Here is a 20434-nt window from a genome sequence, read left to right as displayed (position 1 = left end):
GTGTGTGCGTGTGTGTGTGTGTGTGTGGTGTTGTGAGTGTGTGTGTGGGGCGTGTGAAGCGTACAAAGACTATAAAAAAAAGACAGGAACGCAGGAGTAATCCGCGTGAGCAATGACTGTTTTAAATTTGGGTGCGCGTTTTTCAACAGTTTGGTGGTACAAAATTCCCCTTGCGCTGTCTGGCGTCGTTGTTGACGAAAACTTTACAGCGAGTTTAAAGTTTGAAAAAAGAAAAAAGAAAATTATCTAAAAACTTGTTTTTCATTTTTTTTCCTAAGGATAAAGTATTGAAACCACACTCAGCCCAACTATGAGCAATAACAAATATAGGTAACATTAAACACAATTTGTTGGGGACCAAATCAACTGGACGGTTTCATCAACATCATGCCATATCAACCAGAGACATATTTCATTCTTTAAAATTAAAGCAACGTTTTTACATACATATCCTGTAATTGGTCCACGTAAGCCTAATGATCCTGATGAAGGATTATGCAGATAAGAGATGATGGGAAATACTCTAAACAATAATGAGCTTAAAAAAAAAGTTAACTAGCATAAGTGACTCGTCAATAAGTAAGCTCAAGAATATTTTTTCTTTAATTACAAAACGTGGGAATTAGGGAAATATGGTATTTTAACTTCTTTGAATAAAAAAAAAAATTCGCCTTTGTTTTTTGTGAGTTTGTAAAAATGTGGTTGTTTGTTATCACTTGTCTTAGATTTACCCACATAAAAACCTTTTTAAAATTTATAATGAATTCCCAAATTTCCATCACAGAAATACCCCTTACTTCTCCTTGTCCGTGGAAATGTGTGTAAAATGTGATTTTGGGGGAGAAATTTTTCCCCTCCTTTTACATATCACACATAGATAACACCCTTTTTCTGCTCATAATCATATATCTAATCTCAAGTGATTTTCTACTACCGAATCCATAGACAACATTAACTATCACCATCATGTTCACTACAGAGGGAGACACCATTATCCTCCCCAAATCATGTTCACTATAGAGGGAGACACCAAATTACCTCTCCCATCTTTAAAGTTCGGCCTGCAAGTAACAGAGATCTGCTACTCAGACCAAACCCGGCCATTTTTTTGATTTGCCAACATCTCCATCTATCGATCGCCAATAAAACCCCGTCTGTCCCATCTATCCCATCACTATAACCAATCTGTCCCATCTATTTATTTTCATTAACACTGTCTGTCCCCATCTATCGATTCTTCACTATACCCTGTCTGCCACCATTTTATCGATCATCACTATACCCCGTTCTGTCCCATCTACCAATCTTCCGATACCTTGTTTTGTCCTATCTATTTGATCTTCACTATACCCAGCCTGTCCCATCTATGGATCTTCTTCTATAAACCCTGTCTGTCCCTCTATCGATCTTCACTATGCCCTTTTCTGTCCCCCTCAACCCAAATTTATTAAAAATATGTGTCCATCTACACATCTTTACTAACCCTGTCTGTCCCACTATGGATCTTCACATACCCCGTCTGTCCCATCTACGAAACTTCACTGAACCTGTCAGTCCATGTATTTCATCTCACTAAAACCCTGTCTCTCCCATCTATGGATATTCACTATAACCCTGCCCGTCCCATCTATCAATCTTCATTGTACACAGTCTGGCCCATCTATGGATATTACTATACCCTGTCCGTCCCATCTACGATCTTTACTATAACCATCTGTTCCATCCACCTGTACCCCCCGGCCCCCAAGTAAAACCATTAACCCACCTACAATTTTTAGAAGGCTCTACATTCAAATCGCCGAAGTCGACATGCTTTTTGTTTCTAAAGAAGTCGACTATGCTTTTATTTCTATGTGGGTATTAGAGCATGGGGGTACCTTACTATATTTTTTCCATATCAATGACTCACTATATTTGTGGACGTAAAAAGGAAAACCGAGGTTTTCTCGTAAAGTGCACAACGTAAATCTTAGTATCTTCAACATGGGAGTTTTTTGGCAAAAAGCTCAGTTTTTGGAGGTGGTCGAGCAGCAGCAGTGCTCTGGGTCGCCCTCCTTGACCCAGGCCTAAACCCGCCTTTCCACGAAGAGGATGATTTGCTGGACCGTCCCCCCACACGAACCCGACTCCCACAATAGAGAGTTGGGGTTTCGAGGGTGACGACCTACATGTCCCTCGTGCCCCCAACGACAGTTGCAAGGGTTCTCAAAACCGTCCTGCAGCGGTATACCTACAGGGTCGTCAACGTTCCATACAAAATTCTCAAGGTCGGGAAAGTCTGGGGAAATTTTTCAAGTCAGTTGGGGACATCGTTCGCTTCGACATGCAGTCCTACAAAAACCTACAGAACCAATCACCCGGGATTGCCGTCATCCAGAAATCGCTATCCCCCCTACAAAGGCACTCTTGCCGAATGACACCACTCTTCCCCTAACGTTTGCTGTGCAAAAGTGAAAACCCCACCGTCCCACGATGCTGACCAAGTGACCCGCCTACTCAAGTGGCACTGCCGCCCCACAAATCCCTACCAACCCACCATCCATGAGGAAAAGCACCCACCCCACTTGTAAGGCCCACATTCAGGAGACATGGCAGGTCTCAAGACCTGTCAGGCCCACCATTCAAGACCGACTTGGTCCCCCCCACGCAGGTCAGCCCACCATTCAAGACCGACTTGTCCCCCAACACACGTCCGGGCCCCCCCCCCCATGTTCCCTAGACCGACTGGGACCAATAACACATAAACATGCCTACTTACAGACCGACTGCACTCCGCCCCACATACGGGCGTTAAAAGGCGTGTCGCAATGACACACCCCCCCTGCCAAAAATTCCAGTTGTGAGGAACCTAGTTCTTTCTTCCTGCTGGTGGCAGCAGGAGAACCGGCCCTAGATTTGGACACTGGAGGGTGTTTGTGTTTGTTTTTGGGGGTTATTACTGAAAAACCCAAAACACCAAGACACCTTTAGTTTCGCATCGCAAGGTAACTTTAAAATTTTGGGGGAAGTCTGGTTTCCTCCCAGTAGGGGAAAGACCAAAATAAAACGTAGGGACGTTGAAAAAAAAGAAAAAAAAATGGAACATTATCACGCCCCCCCCCCCCCCGAAAAAAATGCTTTAAATTCACGGGGATATTTTCCTTCGTCTTCAAAGAAAAAATGAAACCTTCCGACGCTACACCGTGCCTTCCATAAAGCAAACCTCAAAGAAATCACTTTCTACACAATGCGCCAAGGATTCGGTTGCCAATCTTCATATGCTGGCGCTATTCTTCCCTCTGATTGATTAAATTTTTCAAGATTTAATGAAAGTTTATAAAAAAATATTGTATTGAGTTTCCTCCGTTGGCGTCGGGGAAACACCCATCCCCCCCGAAGCTTGGTTACCTTTCCGTGGTGGGGGGGGACTTCAGGGAAATTGGGCAGTAGCAACCATCGTTGGTTTCTTCTGTTCAATCCATGAACGAAAAACCAACCCTCTTGAGCGTAATTGTCGTAAAAATTTCCCCTTTTGGTGTAAAAAACCTGACGCTAAAGCGGTTGTCTCAATTTTGGTCAGAAATGTTGTGCGTCCTGGGCCGATGCGGGAAAGTCGGTTTTGGCGCTGTGCATGGGGAATACAGGAAGATTGGCAACCGTCCCAGAAGAAAGCTACAGTGAGGCCCAGCAGCTGTCCCTAATAACTGTGGAAGGCACTCATTAAGGTGTGCAGTGAGGCGCACCAGTAACAAGGGAAACGGACAACCAAAACAGCAATCTTAAACAACAGGAGGCTATCCAATGCTCAGAGTAGATAAGGCCCGTTTAAATTGTAGGGGTTTTCGCTCAAGGATGAAAATTTTAACCGTGAAAATCAACAAGTGAATTAACTATAGTTAGTGGAAAGGGGAGTGGAAATTACCGCTTTTCTGTGGTCTTAATAGTAAAACAAACTTTTCGTTTTTTCTCCATCAATCTAAGAGTTTTTTGTAGACCACCATCCTTAAGGTTGTAAGGGGAAAACTACAAGGTTTTTGCCCCAGCAAATTTGTGATGGGAAAATGCAGGAAACGGGTAATGTAATATGATACAAATCATAATAGTTGTATAATAATTTTTGTATCAAAATTTTGTCTTCTCTGTTTCCCCTTCATTAATTCAAATACAGGTAAGTTTTTTCTCTCTAACGAGTGGGGGTAAGCCCACGTCACTCGGCCCTTTAATTTTGGTGACTTTCCCTTCAAACCCCCAATGGGTGGTGCGAAAATGAAGAAGTAAATTCCGAGATGAAGCTAAGATAGGAATCAATACTACATCAAAAAAATTGGGAAAAGTATGCATCTTTAGAAAGGACATAAAACAAAAGGGCGGAGGAGCACAGTGGAGCAAAAGAATTTCAGTAAACACCACTTAAAGTAGGGCCTTTCAAGTAGTTTTTGGCTTTAAAGCCAACTTTTTTCTACCAAGGTTTTAGTCCAGCACCTAAACTAAATCCCCACGACTTTAACCTTTAAAAAATATTTCAAAGGTTTCTGTCTGAACATATTTCTAAGGTAAGATCTTTAGGTTTGGTTTAGATGCTACCCTAACCTAGGGCTAGAAAAAAATTTCCCCTTTTCTTCAAGCCCCAACTACTAGACGGGCTAAATGTTTAAAATTAAACATAACAGAAAGGGGATAAAACAAAATGAAATGAATGAAAATTTTAGAATGGGGCAGTTTTAAAGTTGAAGTAATTTGCTAAATACAATTTTTGACAATCCAAATGCATCCTAAAGTCAGTCACTTAAATCAAATGCTGAATATTGTTTTATTGTTGGAACTAAATTACAGGAAGTAAAAATATCCCAAACTTTAAAGGGATGCCAAATTTCAATAACTTTATATAAACCCGTAAAGGGTGCTCTTAAACTTCCTTTTTCCCAAAGCTGAATGGATTTTAAGTCCCCTTTTAATCTGCTCCTGAATTTGTTTTCTCAACCATAACCATCTTTGGAGATTACCTCAGTAATTTCTCCATTCCCAAATTTTTTCTTTTTCCTTCAAATTGGTTTACGACCACAGCAGTACAATATCCAAGCTGGGAAACTAGTTTTTGGGAAGGCGAGGAGGTCAGGGTTTAAAGCCAAGAATGTTAGAAACGCTTCCATCATTTTCTACTCTATCTACTCTAAATATTTTGGTTATAAACCCAGAAAAATTACAGTAAATAATACAATAAAAAGTTTTTCTTGGCAAGATATCCAACGTGAGATTTAATCATAATAACAATATAGTCCCCAAGGCCAATAATAGTCACCGGAAAAATTTATTTATCACGATAATGTATCACTTATGACAAAATATCATGATTTAAAAAAAAGAAAAATATAGCACCTACAAAGGAATGTCAAAAATTGCTAAAATAACCAAGGTGACGATATATACACGATAGTAAATGTAACGAAAAAAAGAAATAGCCAAAATGACAATATGTCGTAATTTACAATACTGCCACTATGTATATATTTTCCCTCCATGAAACTAAAGCTATACTGACATAAAGCTATCTTCAACAAAAGCATAAAATTGAAAATACAGCAAAAAAACCAAATGCCACCATGACAATTCAGCCACCCTTGACAATAAAGTCATGTATAAATCAATCGCCAGGACATTAAAACGCTTGAGAGTAATTTACAGACTTTTTTAGATACATAAAAAATATTTGCCCCCATGTCAATATTTTTTCTATGAAAAAATTTAGCCATTATGAATAATACAGTCACGTCACAATGATTCACTATAAACAATAAAGCTACCAGATCATATAACTGATATGACAATATACCCAAAGGAAAAAAAATGAAACATTCAACTTAAATTCACAAAGGCAATATAACCACCTGCCCAAATAGATAGTGTAAAAAATAGCCCGTTTTGGGAAACCATAGGAAACATATAACTCCAGGACAATATAACCCTCGTGAAAAAACATGACTCAACAGGATTTTATCATTATATAATTTCCATAACTTTATAGCTGTCATGTATTGTACCCAACATGACAAAATTATCACAATGAAAAAAAAACGACATTACATAAAATTTTTACCATAATTATTACCAATCATGTTTAAATAAAAAAATCAGCAGGTTGACATAAAACAATATCACATGTAAAAACCATGACAAAAATAAGAATTGAGATATAAAATCTGTTCACTTACACTTACAATACCAAACCCGCCATAAAAATTTATTATTATAAATGATCAATAATGACAACAATATTGTAGCTAACTGCAAAATAATCCCAACGACAAAATTAACCATAGCAATATAACCTTAAAATTTTGATATACACCAAGATAATGTAGCCGGGAAACGGCAATTATATTGAAAATAACATACAGCCACCATGCCAATGTCTTCACCATGCCCAATTAGCTACCATGAAAATAAGTAACCTTGACTAATATACCTCCCCATGATAAGTTTATTTGAATTAAAAAGTATCCCCCAACAAGAGTTTTAGCTGCAAAAACCCACGATATCACCTTGCCAATACGCCAAAAGTTATTATTTCCCATCATGACAAAAACCGCCAGAAAAGAAATATATATATACCCACTACTTAAACAATATAGCTATTCTACAAAAATTGGGCCAAAACATGAAAAAAACAGTCACCCCCTTTGTTATATAACAAAAATGACAAATAGCCATCATGGCAATATAGTGACCTAACATACAGCCCCCATGGAAAATATGGTGACCTAACAATACAGCCATCATGGCAATATAGGGGACCTAAAAATTACACCCACCATGGCAAATATAGTTGCCATAACAAGTGATCTTAAAAGACAATATAGCCAACATGCCCTATATAGCCCAAAATTTGACAATACAACCATCGTGACAATACAGATAACATGACAGTACCGTCCTCTAAGACAATATTGCCATCAATTCAACAAATTAAATTACAATATAGATATTTTGGCAACACAGTCACCAGACAATAAAATCAGAATGTAATATAATCGCCATAATGAAATCATCCTCTCATGAAAATATAGCCACCTTACCATTTTGGTTTCCAAATTTCATGTACTACAGTAATAAAAGATTTACCAAGACAGTACGAAACCCTAAACAATAAGCATTCATGGCAATGTAGTCACCTTATAGTTTAATCAAAAGACAATTTCTCTTCTATAATGGCATAAACCTCAAAGGGGAAAATCAACCACCATTAAAAAAGCTTCTATGAAAAAATCCACAATGACATTATAAAAAATCATGATAGAAAAACACCATGACAATATAGTTTTTCATAGGGCAATATAGCCACTATTTAATTAAAAGTCCATAATGACAATATAGTCGCGTGACAATATTGTCCACCATGATAATATAATTTATCATAAAATATATTGCTTATGACAATTTTGCATGAGTTAAATAATACAAAAAAATCACCAAAAGATAAAGATCACCTTGCCAAAATAGCTAAAGGACGTTTTATCCATCATAGCAATGTAACTAAAATGAAAAGATAGCCAAAATGACGGTTTGTTTTAAATGACCAAAACTGCCACAAAGAAAATATGTTCCCCAACTGCCACTAAAAAAAAAAAGGGTTCCCCAACTGCCACTATGAAAAATGTTTCCCCCAAATGCCACCAAGAAAATATGTTCCACATGACACTATAGCCACACTGACAAAAAAAGCCATATTCACATAAGAGTAACATTGAAAATTACAGCTACATTGGGCATGGTGACAAATTGAACACTGGCCAGCATCGTCACACTGTTTCACTAGAATGGTCGTAGTGTGTCATAAAACTATAGTCCAGATACACAGAAAGGACGTACCACGTTTTGTGTAATAAATCTACAAAGGCCGCCTGATCTTCATTAAATACCACCCACGAAGAGACTTGAATTTCCTTCCTCTCAACTCAACCTTACAAATGGTCGTGAGTAAGAACCTACTGACCAACACGACGGGCACAACTACTTCATATTTTTACGCCTGACACAGTCTGGCCTCGCTCTATGGACGTTAAGGGGGGGAACCCCATGGCCAGCTACGTTCTCAAACACCCTACCTCAATGCAGTGAAGATACTCTTTATGGGATTTCGACACTTTCCGCTTGCAAGGGCATCAAGACAGCGCCACCGCCGTCAGTTTGTCCCTCACATCCAGACGTGTCAACAAGTCACCATCCTGCCAACACCAAAAGTGAGGCATCTTGTCAACCGCTCCAAGACGGTCATCATCAGCCGTGGCGACACCCAGACGTCAGCATCGCGTGTCCACCCTTGTCGCTCACTCAACTTCCCCCTACGAGTCGTTTACTCTGCAAAAAAAATCTTCACCTCGCAACACCCAGCGAGCCGCTACTTTTCAAAAACCGTTTTCCCCTCGCTACACCCAGCGAGTCGCACTCTGCACACATCTTCACCTCGCTACACCCAGCGAGCCGCTACTCTCCACAACCCCCTCCCCTCCTACGCTACAAACCCAAGAGTCTTCGAAAAGGGGAATCTCCCATTCAGAAAAACTGTGTCAAAAGGGTTCACTCCTGAGAAAAATCCCTTTTGTGTGTTACTATTTCCTAGTCAAATAAATATTGACAAAATATACTTCTGGTATATGATTATTCATCTTTGTATTTACAAATTAACTAATTTTTTCCTTATCTTGCATATATCTTTCTTATGTTTTCATACATTGGTATCTGTTTTTAGTGATGTTTACTTTCAAATATGGGTCCATTACTGATATTTTATCATTAGTGCCCCTCTCATATACAGATTTCTGTACAAAAGTTATACTGTATGCCACCTTTTATTGCCTTAATTCATTACAATATTTTCAAATGATATCATGTTAGTATTTGTATAGGTCAATTTTGTTATTATACTTGGGATATTTTGGGGGGTTTTTTAAACTTACACACTTAATGAAAGGGTTTGTATTACATTTCCAAAGAATCCACGCGGTAATCGTAAAGGTTCATATGTTCAGGAATTGACCTAGATCTCTATTAAAAAAACGGAACCAGCCTTTTTTAAATGGTGACGTCCAACAAAGTTGTTTTGACAGTTTCTGGTGCACAGATGACCCACAAAACCTTCTCACACTTTAAACCAAAACCCACCTCCCACCCCCCCGCCACATCACAAAAACTCGGGACAAAAAATTCTTCACAAAAACTGTTTTTAAAAACCAAAACAAGCTAGGAACCACACGAGCTATTGAGGGTAAGCTGTCAAATTCTGACAGTGGATTAGAAATGCAGAGACATTGTTGAAAAATAATGGTGATGCAGGAGACGAGCCTTATAAGGGCTGCTAAAAACTCATTGATTTCAAAAAACCTAACAATTAACCAGGGTTGTTTTATGGGCTCAATGACATTGGAACTACATCTTGGGAGGAATTTAAAACGTTTTAAATAGGTTTTGAAGAATCATTCCAGATATTTTACTACACCTTTAACTGTCTTAAAAAAAACAAAAATACTTGGTGATACTCAGTCCCTGATTTAATGAGTACCTTAAAATGGGAAGAATGAATAGTTAGGCAGGATTATGAAACCTCACCCTGGATATCGGGCCCGATGAACCTGAAACTCATGTGCAAACACTCAGCGTTATTACACATAACCTCATCTCAAGGACCTGAACTCCAGACGTAAGACAAAGGGTACTTAATGAGAACATCGGGCCTCATTGTGGGCATTAACAAAAGTGTTTTTATAAAACTCAAAAGAAATGTGGTTATTCCAACCCCCCAAGGGCACTGGGGAGGGTTCCCGGCTTCCCCCAAAAGGGGGACTAACATCTATGGGCAACACAATCATTCTTTCCCTGGTCAAATACAGCGATTCAAGGGTGACAAACACCACATAAAAATGCGTGTTTCCGGTTGGCCACCGACATTTAAAACAATGTTGCCCTTTTCACATGGGACTATTCTCACGTGAGGGGCCCCACCAGAACCAACGCATCAACAACCCATGTCACACAGCCCGTCGCACAATTCTGCCGACCTAGTCAAAGATTTCCTCCAGTCCAGACATCACTGACCTTCACCCCTCGCCCCAACACACCAACAGGTTTTCAATCAAAGCAACGCTAGACCACTTCAGCGGATGTCGAGCATAGCTAAAACTCATCTAACACCAGTTTCATCATGTCTAAACAAAATGACAATCTCTCGCCAGACAAGACTCCATCCCCATAAGGAACTCTTAAGACATTTTCGTCTTCCCATTTTCTCACATTACAAGTTCGATTTAGTGGGGTTTTTTTTTCCAAGGAAAAACCAATCACAATCTTCCAGATAAGCCAATTCTAATTTTTTCCGGAAAGCCAACACAATCTTCCAGGATAGCATCACAACTTCCAGATAAGCCAATTTCACAATCTTTCCAGACAGCGGCGCTGAAGCAGATGTCATTCATTATGAATTTATTCAACCATTAATGGAGCGCACTCAACTTGGTCAATGCTCGGACTTTTACCCATCCCTTCAAAGTATCTCAAATGAAAATCTCGACGTAAGGGGCACTATTAAAATGAACATTCGCATAGGCGACTCGGTCATGACCGTCACGCCTTACATTGTTCGTGGTGTAACTTTTCCTGCTAACTTGTTACTAGGACGCCACTCTATGTGTGGCACAACATAAGATCTGTCCTATTTATCATGTGGTTTGTGTTGATAATACGTTCCTGCCATTGTCAGAGAAGAGTTCTCACTCAGTCAGAGTCATTAATACATCTGCTCCCACGTTGGCCCTGCTTCACGGTACACAATACGCATCCTTTTTACTTTTCTACTCATCATTGTCCTGGTAAACTGAGAACCAACATGACTCTGCATAGTGACACATTAACGAAGGTTCCTCTCTCACTTTCTCGAACATGGATGAATGATCATGGACTTAGACATAGTCAGGGTGATCTCGCACTAAGAGTAGTTGCTGAACCTTCATCACTAACTGTCACACGACTATCCATGATGGACGCCTCTATTCATGAGACCCCAGATGGAGAGGTCACCATATACATTGCCAATACGGGACCCACAACTGTCCGTCTCCGTAGAGGGACTAAGCATGTGGAATTCTCCGTTTTGAAGTCGGGAGTTCAAGACGAGGAGTTACATGAGTTTAACATCCGTCTAGTCTCACATTCCATTAACTCACCACCACCTACTCCTCCTATCCCTGACTCAGCAGTGCACGGCTTGAGTCAGCTCCCCACCATCAGCCCTGACATGATATCCAAGGTAGGATTAACCAAACATGTTGACCAGTTAACAGACTTACTTAACCAGTATAGGTCTACTATTGCCTTATCAGGAGAACCACCAGGTAGAACTCATTTGGATGTTCACATTATTAACTTAGAGAAAAACACGCAAGTCCCATTGACGTCCCAGCCTATCGATTGCCACACGAGCACAGAGACATAGCAAACAAACTTGTTCAGGACATGTTGAAAGATAATGTTATAGAGGAATCACGATCACCATGGAATTCACCACTTCTGATCGTTCCGAAAAAGGACGGAACTTTTAGACCAGTCATAGATTTTAGAAAACTCAACAACAAGGTCACTTTGAAAGATGGTTTCCCATTACCAGTGGTATCAGAGCTTCTTCATAGCCTCGGTAACAATAAGGTATTTTCAACTTTGGATTTATTGAGCGGATTTTGGCAGATTCCCTTGTCAGAGGAAAGCCGCCCCCTGACTGTGTTCAGTACGCCAGATGGTCATTGGCAGTTCATATGCATCATGCCCTTCGGTCTTCATTCCTCACCGGTGATCACCTTCTCAAGGTTAATGACTAACATTTGTCGTCACATGTTGGGCCAAGATGTATTGGTTTATCTTGATGATATAATTGTCATGTCTCCAGATATTGCTTTTCATTTCAAAAGTCTTGAGAGAGTATTTCTACGACTTAAGGATGCGAACCTAAAAGTCAAGTTATCCAAATGTTCCTTTCTACAGACAAGAATTAATTACTTAGGTCACACCGTTGATGAAAACGGTATTGAAACTAATGCAGATAAGTCAAAACAATTATAGAATGACCAATCCCTTCCACAACATACAAGGTCAAATCCTTCCTTAGTTCAGCAAGATATTATTGAAGATTTATCGCTAATTTCGCGAAGATCACAAACCCCCTCACTTCATTTCTGAAACAGGAAGTTACATTCCAGTGGACTACAGCGCAAGACAATGTGTTTAACTTATACTCAGTAACTGAGTTAGAAGGTCTTGCAGTAGTTTGGGCACTGAACATCTTAGAGAATATATATATGGTTACCCTATTACAGTTTATACAGATCACTGGGCACTGTTAGGTATTTTTCAGCGACAGGATCCTACAGGAAGGTTTCAGAGGTGGTTTTTAACTATACAAGCATTTGACCCAGATTTTCGTTTTGTTTCGGGTTCATCCAATGTAGTTGCAGACGCGCTTCTCGCAGAGTGGGTGCAGTCACTGTAAATAATAGCCTCGTAGATGTTGATGTAGAGAGGTTGAGACAGCATCAACGGGATGACTCAGTCTGGGGTCCTGTCATAGAATTCCTAGAGGGTATAAGATCTTCCTTGGATGCTAAGACACTTGTTCCAGTCAGAGAATTGTATTTAGCACAGTGAGGGAGTCTTGTGCAGGGACGCGAAGTTAGGAGTGCTCGCCCGTGTTGTTAAACAGACAATCATTCCAACAGCATTAGTACAGGATTTCTTGAAGTTAGCACATGATTCAACCCAGGCCGCACACCCAGGCCGCACACCCAGGCGACCCCAGGCCGCACACCCAGGCCGCACACCCAGGCGACCCCAGGCCGCACACCCAGGCCGCACACCCAGGCCGCACACCCAGGCCGCACACCCAGGCGACCCCAGGCCGCACACCCAGGCGACCCCAGGCCGCACACCCAGGCCGCACACCCAGGCGACCCCAGGCCGCACACCCAGGCCGCACACCCAGGCCGCACACCCAGGCCGCACACCCAGGCGACCCCAGGCCGCACACCCAGGCCGCACACCCAGGCCGCACACCCAGGCCGCACACCCAGGCGACCCCAGGCCGCACACCCAGGCCGCACACCCAGGCGACCCCAGGCCACACACCCAGGCCGCACACCCAGGCCGCACACCCAGGCTGCACACCCAGGCCGCACACCCAGGTTGCACACCCAGGCTGCACACACAGGCCGCACACCCAGGCCGCACACCCAGGCCGCACACCCAGGCCGCACACCCAGGCTGCACACCCAGGCCGCACACCCAGGCCGCACACCCAGGCTGCACACCCAGGCCGCACACCCAGGCCGCACACCCAGGCCGCACACCCAGGCTGCACACCCAGGCCGCACACCCAGGCCGCAAACCCAGGCGACCCCAGGCCGTACACCCAGGCCGCACACCCAGGCCGCAAACCCAGGCGACCCCAGGCCGCACAGGTGCAGATACATGTTATAAGCAGACTCGTTTGAGGTATTTTAGGAAAAGATGCAGAGAAACTTTGCAGATCATATTTTGAGTTGCCAAACCTGTAACACACACAAGGGAAGTCCCACTACCCCGCAGACTGTGTTGAAATATCCTTTACCTTCATACCCATGGGAAAGAGTTCATTTGGACATATTAGGAGGTTTTCCTAGGTCCATGGCAGGTTATAGATACATTTTAGTAATTACTGATGCCTTCACGAGATATTGTGAATTAGTTCCAGTTCAAAATAAAGACGCAGCTACGGTCGCTAAGGTGTTCAAGCAACATAGACATAATGCGCCGAAGATTTTAGTCACAGATAATGGAGGGGAATTTAATAACTCATTATTAGAGGAACTCTGTAAATTGTATAACATAAGTAAATGTAATATAATGGCACAACACCCAGCCTCGAATGGCCTGGCAGAAAGGTTGAACCGTAAGATCCTCCAGTGTCTTCGCACCAACATTAATTTTGATCATGATGAATGGGATGAGTACCTGTCTGATGTCCAATGTTCATTAAAGTCTGGATATCATAAGTCAATTGGAGACACACCCTTCCACGCCTTACACGGTTTTGATAAAGTGTTGCCGTATGACATAATAGCGTCCCCTCCTTCATGTCCAGCGGTCCAGAGATCAGTTGTTGCGGAAAAATATCGCACGACTCAATTGATTCATCAAAGGATCAAGGAAAATCTAGGTGAAGCCACTACAACCTTCACGAACCAGGCTGATAAATCCACGAAACCATCAAAGGTACGTGGCTCCTGGACTCTTGGTAATGGTGCAAGAATTTAACACTAGAAGTGATGTTCCTAAACTTGACCCAAAATTTTCTGGTCCCTATAGAGTCTTAGCTCATTTAAAGGGACATAAGTTCAGGGTTCGACATCTAAATACAAGTGACATTCGTGAAGAACATGAGGACCACTTGAAAGTTTTACAGTATTCTGAACATGATCATCCCGGTACCATACCAGACAGTATTCCTCAAACCCCAAACAATGTCACCCAACCAACTTCTACCACTGTTCAGACTGTCCCCACACCACAACCGACCACCCTCACAACACCACCAGAGACACATCAGTATTCATTAAGACCTCATCTTTAAGAAGTTGCTAAGTTTATCATTTTCCAGGTTCTTCCTTCTCATGTCCTTATGGTGTCTTCCTGTATATGACACCATGGCAGTACCAGGCGCCCTTCTCACGGCTCCCCGCGGGGTCCGCCTCGTGAGGGACACAGTTAAGTTGGGCCTGGAGGGTCTACCCTACACTTACGATAATTTAGTAAAACTAATGGAGGCCGTACCTCGCTTACGGTCTAACTTACTCAAGTTTTACACCAGTGTAACGATCAGAAACTCTAGTGTTGCTCCTCCTCCAACTTTGTTACAACAGTGGACCTGGAAACTGAATAGTACCTGTGTGATTCTGTATGACATAATACAAGACATTGAATCTCCAGTAAATACTAATGCCAGGATCAACACAAAAAGCACAGGAGAAGCAAAAGAGGTCTGCTTAATTGTGTAGGTTCCCTCTAATCATATTTATTTGGTACTTCTACTCAGAAAGAACTTAATTCAGTTAGGAATCAGATTAAATCGTAACAATTTTAACAACTTCTTAACAACAGGTATATTAAAGCTGAAGCTAAGATCTTAAAACAACATTCTAGGTATTTGAATGACATAATGTTAACTGTTAATAGCTTGACACAACAGGTAGCACTACTGTCAAAGTCTCTTAATCCCATATATGCTATGGTGACTATTTCCACATATGTTGATAGTTTATATACCCAAATCACATATTATGCACATTATTTCACTGGTTTATTGGAAGATGTTAATACTGTGGTAAACCAAGTTGTCAGGCCATCATTTTCCCCTTATGTGGAACTCAGACGTATTATTCAGCAAGAGATGATGATGGTGATGATGATGATGATGATGATGACACAGTTGGACTGCAGCCCAGCCACCCAGCTGGCCCAGTACAGCAGGTGGCCACGTATTACTTCTTACTAACGTTTGATGTGATTCTCGAAGCGGTCATTATCCATGTACCATTCACTGACTCCATTACTTGTAAACGTAATACCATTCCCTTTTAATTATACAAAAGAGTTGCAAAAATTTCTCATTCATACTAATGACAACATGAACTTTCTCTTATATAATGTTAACTCCTCGTTGACTGCACATCCCTCCTTGCATGATCTAGCATTGTGCCATAAACCATTGCTTGACAACTTGATTTGCCCCACAATACTATGGTTGTTCCTACTTTACAAACAGATTCATGCGTGTTCAACCTACTTCTTGTATCTGAACAAAGTGTTCTTAATTGTTGTTCTTTCAAGGAAATTGTTGTCAATGAACCTTGGATTAAGAATATGGACCATTATCATGTACTGTTTATACCAGACCCACAAAATGTTCTTATTCATTGCCCACATAACCTTCCCAAATCTTACTTGTTTCTGGGATACATTCAGTTAGGAAGACAATGTACTCTTATCAGTTCCAATTTGACATTGTTTGGAACTGATGATCATTACTTGGGACAAATGAATAGAACAATCCCGAGTATAGAACGAATCCCTCATAACATTAACCTCTCACTCAATGATGAAGTAAAGGTGCCACATCTTCCATCTAAGGTTCAGGACGATTTAGATTCTCCAATAAATGTTTTGCCTTTTCTTCCTTTTAAGTCCACCTTCATATTTCTGGAATTTCCATGATTTCATTGTCTATTGTATTCATTATCATCATCATGTTATTCATAGTATTTATCTTATATTGTCCTCTACAACAATATAAATTTCCTACATCCTCGTTGGATATTTAGGAAGTAGTTACAACAGCAGCATTTCCTTATTTATGGAGAAATTTGACTTCACAATAATATGTATTCAATAAGTTGTTTGGATCTTTTTCATTTTATTTGTATACTGATATTCCACTGTATGTCATTCATAATATCTATATTACTTTCCTTACATATGTGAATTTATGAGTACTCTAATAATTGTTTAGTGTGTTACCTGTGTTCTCAACCATACTTACATGATGTAATTATCTATTGTAATTATCTATTATTGACTTATTTTTTCATTGTTGTATTTAATTCTACTTCATGTATAGCCATAACTTATCATGGCTAACAGGCGCTTGAATATGTTGGTGGCCGAGCAACATGTAAGACTGACACACACACACACACACACACACACACACACACACACACACACACACACACACATGCCGTATTTCTACTTATCATCATTTTACTGTGAGTTACATATACTTAGTTGCATCACAGATAATGTTCCCACGGGCCATCTGTTCTTACGAGCCTCTGTTAATCATGATGTTTGAACACGTAAGATCTGATCTTTTGTTTGAACACGTAAGAGCTGGTCTGTTGTTTGAACACGTAAGATTTGATCTTTTGTTTGAATACGTAAGATCTGATCTGTTGTTTGAACACGTAAGATCTGATCCGTTGTTTGAACACGTGAGAGCTGATCTGTTGTTTGAACACGTAAGATCTGATCTGTTGTTTGAACATGTAAGATCAGATCTGTTGTTTGAACACGTAAGATCTGACCTGTTGTTTGAATACGTAAGATCCGATCTGTTGTTTGAACACGTAAGAGCTGATCTGTTGTTTGAACACGTAAGAGCTGATCTGTTGTTTAAACACGTAAGAGCTGATCTGTTATTTGAAAATGTAAAAGCTGATATGTTATTTGAACATGCCTCACTGTAAACATGGTCAGCACTCACTTGCCTCACTGTAAACATGGTCAGCACTCACTTGCCTCACTGTAAACATGGTCAGCACTCACTTGCCTCACTGTAAACATGTTAGACGCTCATTTGCCTCATTGTAAACATGTTAAACGCTCATTTGCCTCACTGTAAACATGGCCAGCACTCACTTGCCTCACTGTAAACATGTTAAACGCTCTTTTGCCTCACTTAAACATGTTAAACGCTCTTTTGCCTCACTGTAAACATGGTCAGCACTCACTTGCTTCGCTGTAAACATGTTCAACGCTCATTTGCCTCTCTGTAAACACGGTCAACACTCTCATGCCTCACTGTAAACATGTTAGACGCTCATTTGCCTCGCTGTAAACATGGTCAGCACTCACTTGCCTCCCTGTAAACATGGTCAACACTCACTTGCCTCACTCTAAACATGGTAAACGCTCACTTGCCTCACTGTAGATATGGTAAACACTCACTTGCCTCACTGTAAACATGGTAAACACTCACTTGCCTCACTGTAAACACAAAAGGAAGAGCTAACACGCAAAAATATAAACACAAATAAGACTTGTGGGAGGGAATGGGGGAAATGCTTTACTAAAATAAAAGCAAGCTTACCATCAATTTAAGATCCTAATATATTTTATTTTATAATTTCTATTACTTTGTTATTATAATTCCCCCCAAAAGGCATATCTTAAAATTAGTGTGTAAAAGTTGGTATGAAGGTTAGGTTCTTGTTATCAATATATATATACATATATATATATATATATATATATATATATATATATATATAGAGAGAGAGAGAGAGAGAGAGAGAGAGAGAGAGAGAGAGAGATGCTCTGTGGAAGGTATTAAGAATATATGGTGTGGGAGGCAAGTTGTTAGAAGCAGTGAAAAGTTTTTATCGAGGATGTAAGGCATGTGTACGTGTAGGAAGAGAGGAAAGTGATTGGTTCTCAGTGAATGTAGGTTTGCGGCAGGGGTGTGTGATGTCTCCATGGTTGTTTAATTTGTTTATGGATGGGGTGGTTAGGGAGGTGAATGCAAGAGTTTTGGAAAGAGGGGCAAGTATGAAGTCTGTTGGGGATGAGAGAGCTTGGGAAGTGAGTCAGTTGTTGTTCCCTGATGATACAGCGCTGGTGGCTGATTCATGTGAGAAACTGCAGAAGCTGGTGACTGAGTTTGGTAAAGTGTGTGAAAGAAGAAAGTTAAGAGTAAATGTGAATAAGAGCAAGGTTATTAGGTACAGTAGGGTTGAGGGTCAAGTCAATTGGGAGGTGAGTTTGAATGGAGAAAAACTGGAGGAAGTGAAGTGTTTTAGATATCTGGGAGTGGATCTGGCAGCGGATGGAACCATGGAAGCGGAAGTGGATCATAGGGTAGGGGAGGGGGCGAAAATTCTGGGAGCCTTGAAGAATGTGTGGAAGTCGAGAACATTATCTCGGAAAGCAAAAATGGGTATGTTTGAAGGAATAGTGGTTCCAACAATGTTGTATGGTTGCGAGGCGTGGGCTATGGATAGAGTTGTGCGCAGGAGGATGGATGTGCTGGAAATGAGATGTTTGAGGACAATGTGTGGTGTGAGGTGGTTTGATCGAGTAAGTAACGTAAGGGTAAGAGAGATGTGTGGAAATAAAAAGAGCGTGGTTGAGAGAGCAGAAGAAGGTGTTTTGAAATGGTTCGGGCACATGGAGAGAATGAGTGAGGAAAGATTGACCAAGAGGATATATGTGTCGGAGGTGGAGGGAACGAGGAGAAGAGGGAGACCAAATTGGAGGTGGAAAGATGGAGTGAAAAAGATTTTGTTTGATCGGGGCCTGAACATGCAGGAGGGTGAAAGGAGGGCAAGGAATAGAGTGAATTGGAGCGATGTGACATACCGGGGTTGACGTGCTGTCAGTGGATTGAATCAAGGCATGTGAAGCGTCTGGGGTAAACCATGGAAAGCTGTGTAGGTATGTATATTTGCGTGTGTGGACGTATGTATATACATGTGTATGGGGGTGGGTTGGGCCATTTCTTTCGTCTGTTTCCTTGCGCTACCTCGCAAACGCGGGAGACAGCGACAAAAAAAAAAAAAAATATATATATATATATATATATATATATATATATATATACATATATCCAAAATTTCTGGATCTTTTTGCTTGGTTAAATATATATATATATATATATATATATATATATATATATATATATATATATATATATATATATTGTTACGGAACACGTGTGTCTGTGCTCACATGTTCGCGTATATAACGTGTCATTTGTCCTTGAGCACCCCGACCCTTCCCCGAGGCGAGGGGGGGGGGGGGAGTAAGTTGTCATCAGCTGCGGAATATTTCACCACCCGTACTGGACATGTCGCTGCAGGCTTACCAGAGGGAGGGTGATCTACGCAGTTTTGTGTAACTGTTCCTCCAACCAATCAGAATGTAACTGAAGCTCATAGCCAATCAAAATGTAAGGTTGTATAACTAGCAGGGAACGCTTATATACCCATGACACCCGCTGAGTCTCTCTCTTTCTAGCCCAGCGAGGTAAGTGGTCCACCCCTGCTGTAAGTCCTGCTGTGTTGTAAGCCTGTAAGCCCTGCTGTGCTATAAGCCCATTACCCAAGTGTTGTGCTGTAAGCCCGTTATAATTATCAGTGTAATGTTATCGAAGAACTGCCTTAGAGGAAAGAGAACTCCTGGCTTGAAATCTTATCTGGAATGTTAAGTCATGTACGAGTGTTATCTTATGTTCAATGTTAAACTCGATGTTAACGTAATGTTTCATGCTTGATTTATGTGCCTATCTTTGTACACTTGAATTCTTTCATTATAATAGATATTAATGTGATGCTGGGTCTTAATTCATCCATAACTATATTGTGTTATCCTGAGTTGTGTCAACTTGACCAATCATAACGTCCCTGCAAGACAAGGAGCCCCCAAGTAGTATTTGTAACATGATGGTACTGCGACCTTGCCTGAATAAGTGTTGAATTCGTAACATATAAATTGGCGACCCTGCCAGGATATTTCTGCCTTAACGGAATTCTCTTCCTTGATTCATTAATCCTGTCGTTGATCAGTGGTGACAATACCGTTCAACAATTAACGTCGCCAAAGGTTCTCG

The sequence above is a fragment of the Panulirus ornatus genome, chromosome 12, assembly GCF_036320965.1.
Source record: "Panulirus ornatus isolate Po-2019 chromosome 12, ASM3632096v1, whole genome shotgun sequence".
NCBI classification, from domain to species: domain Eukaryota; kingdom Metazoa; phylum Arthropoda; class Malacostraca; order Decapoda; family Palinuridae; genus Panulirus; species Panulirus ornatus.
The sequence above is the reverse complement of the archived record's forward strand: the minus strand, read 5'-3'. Positions refer to the sequence as shown.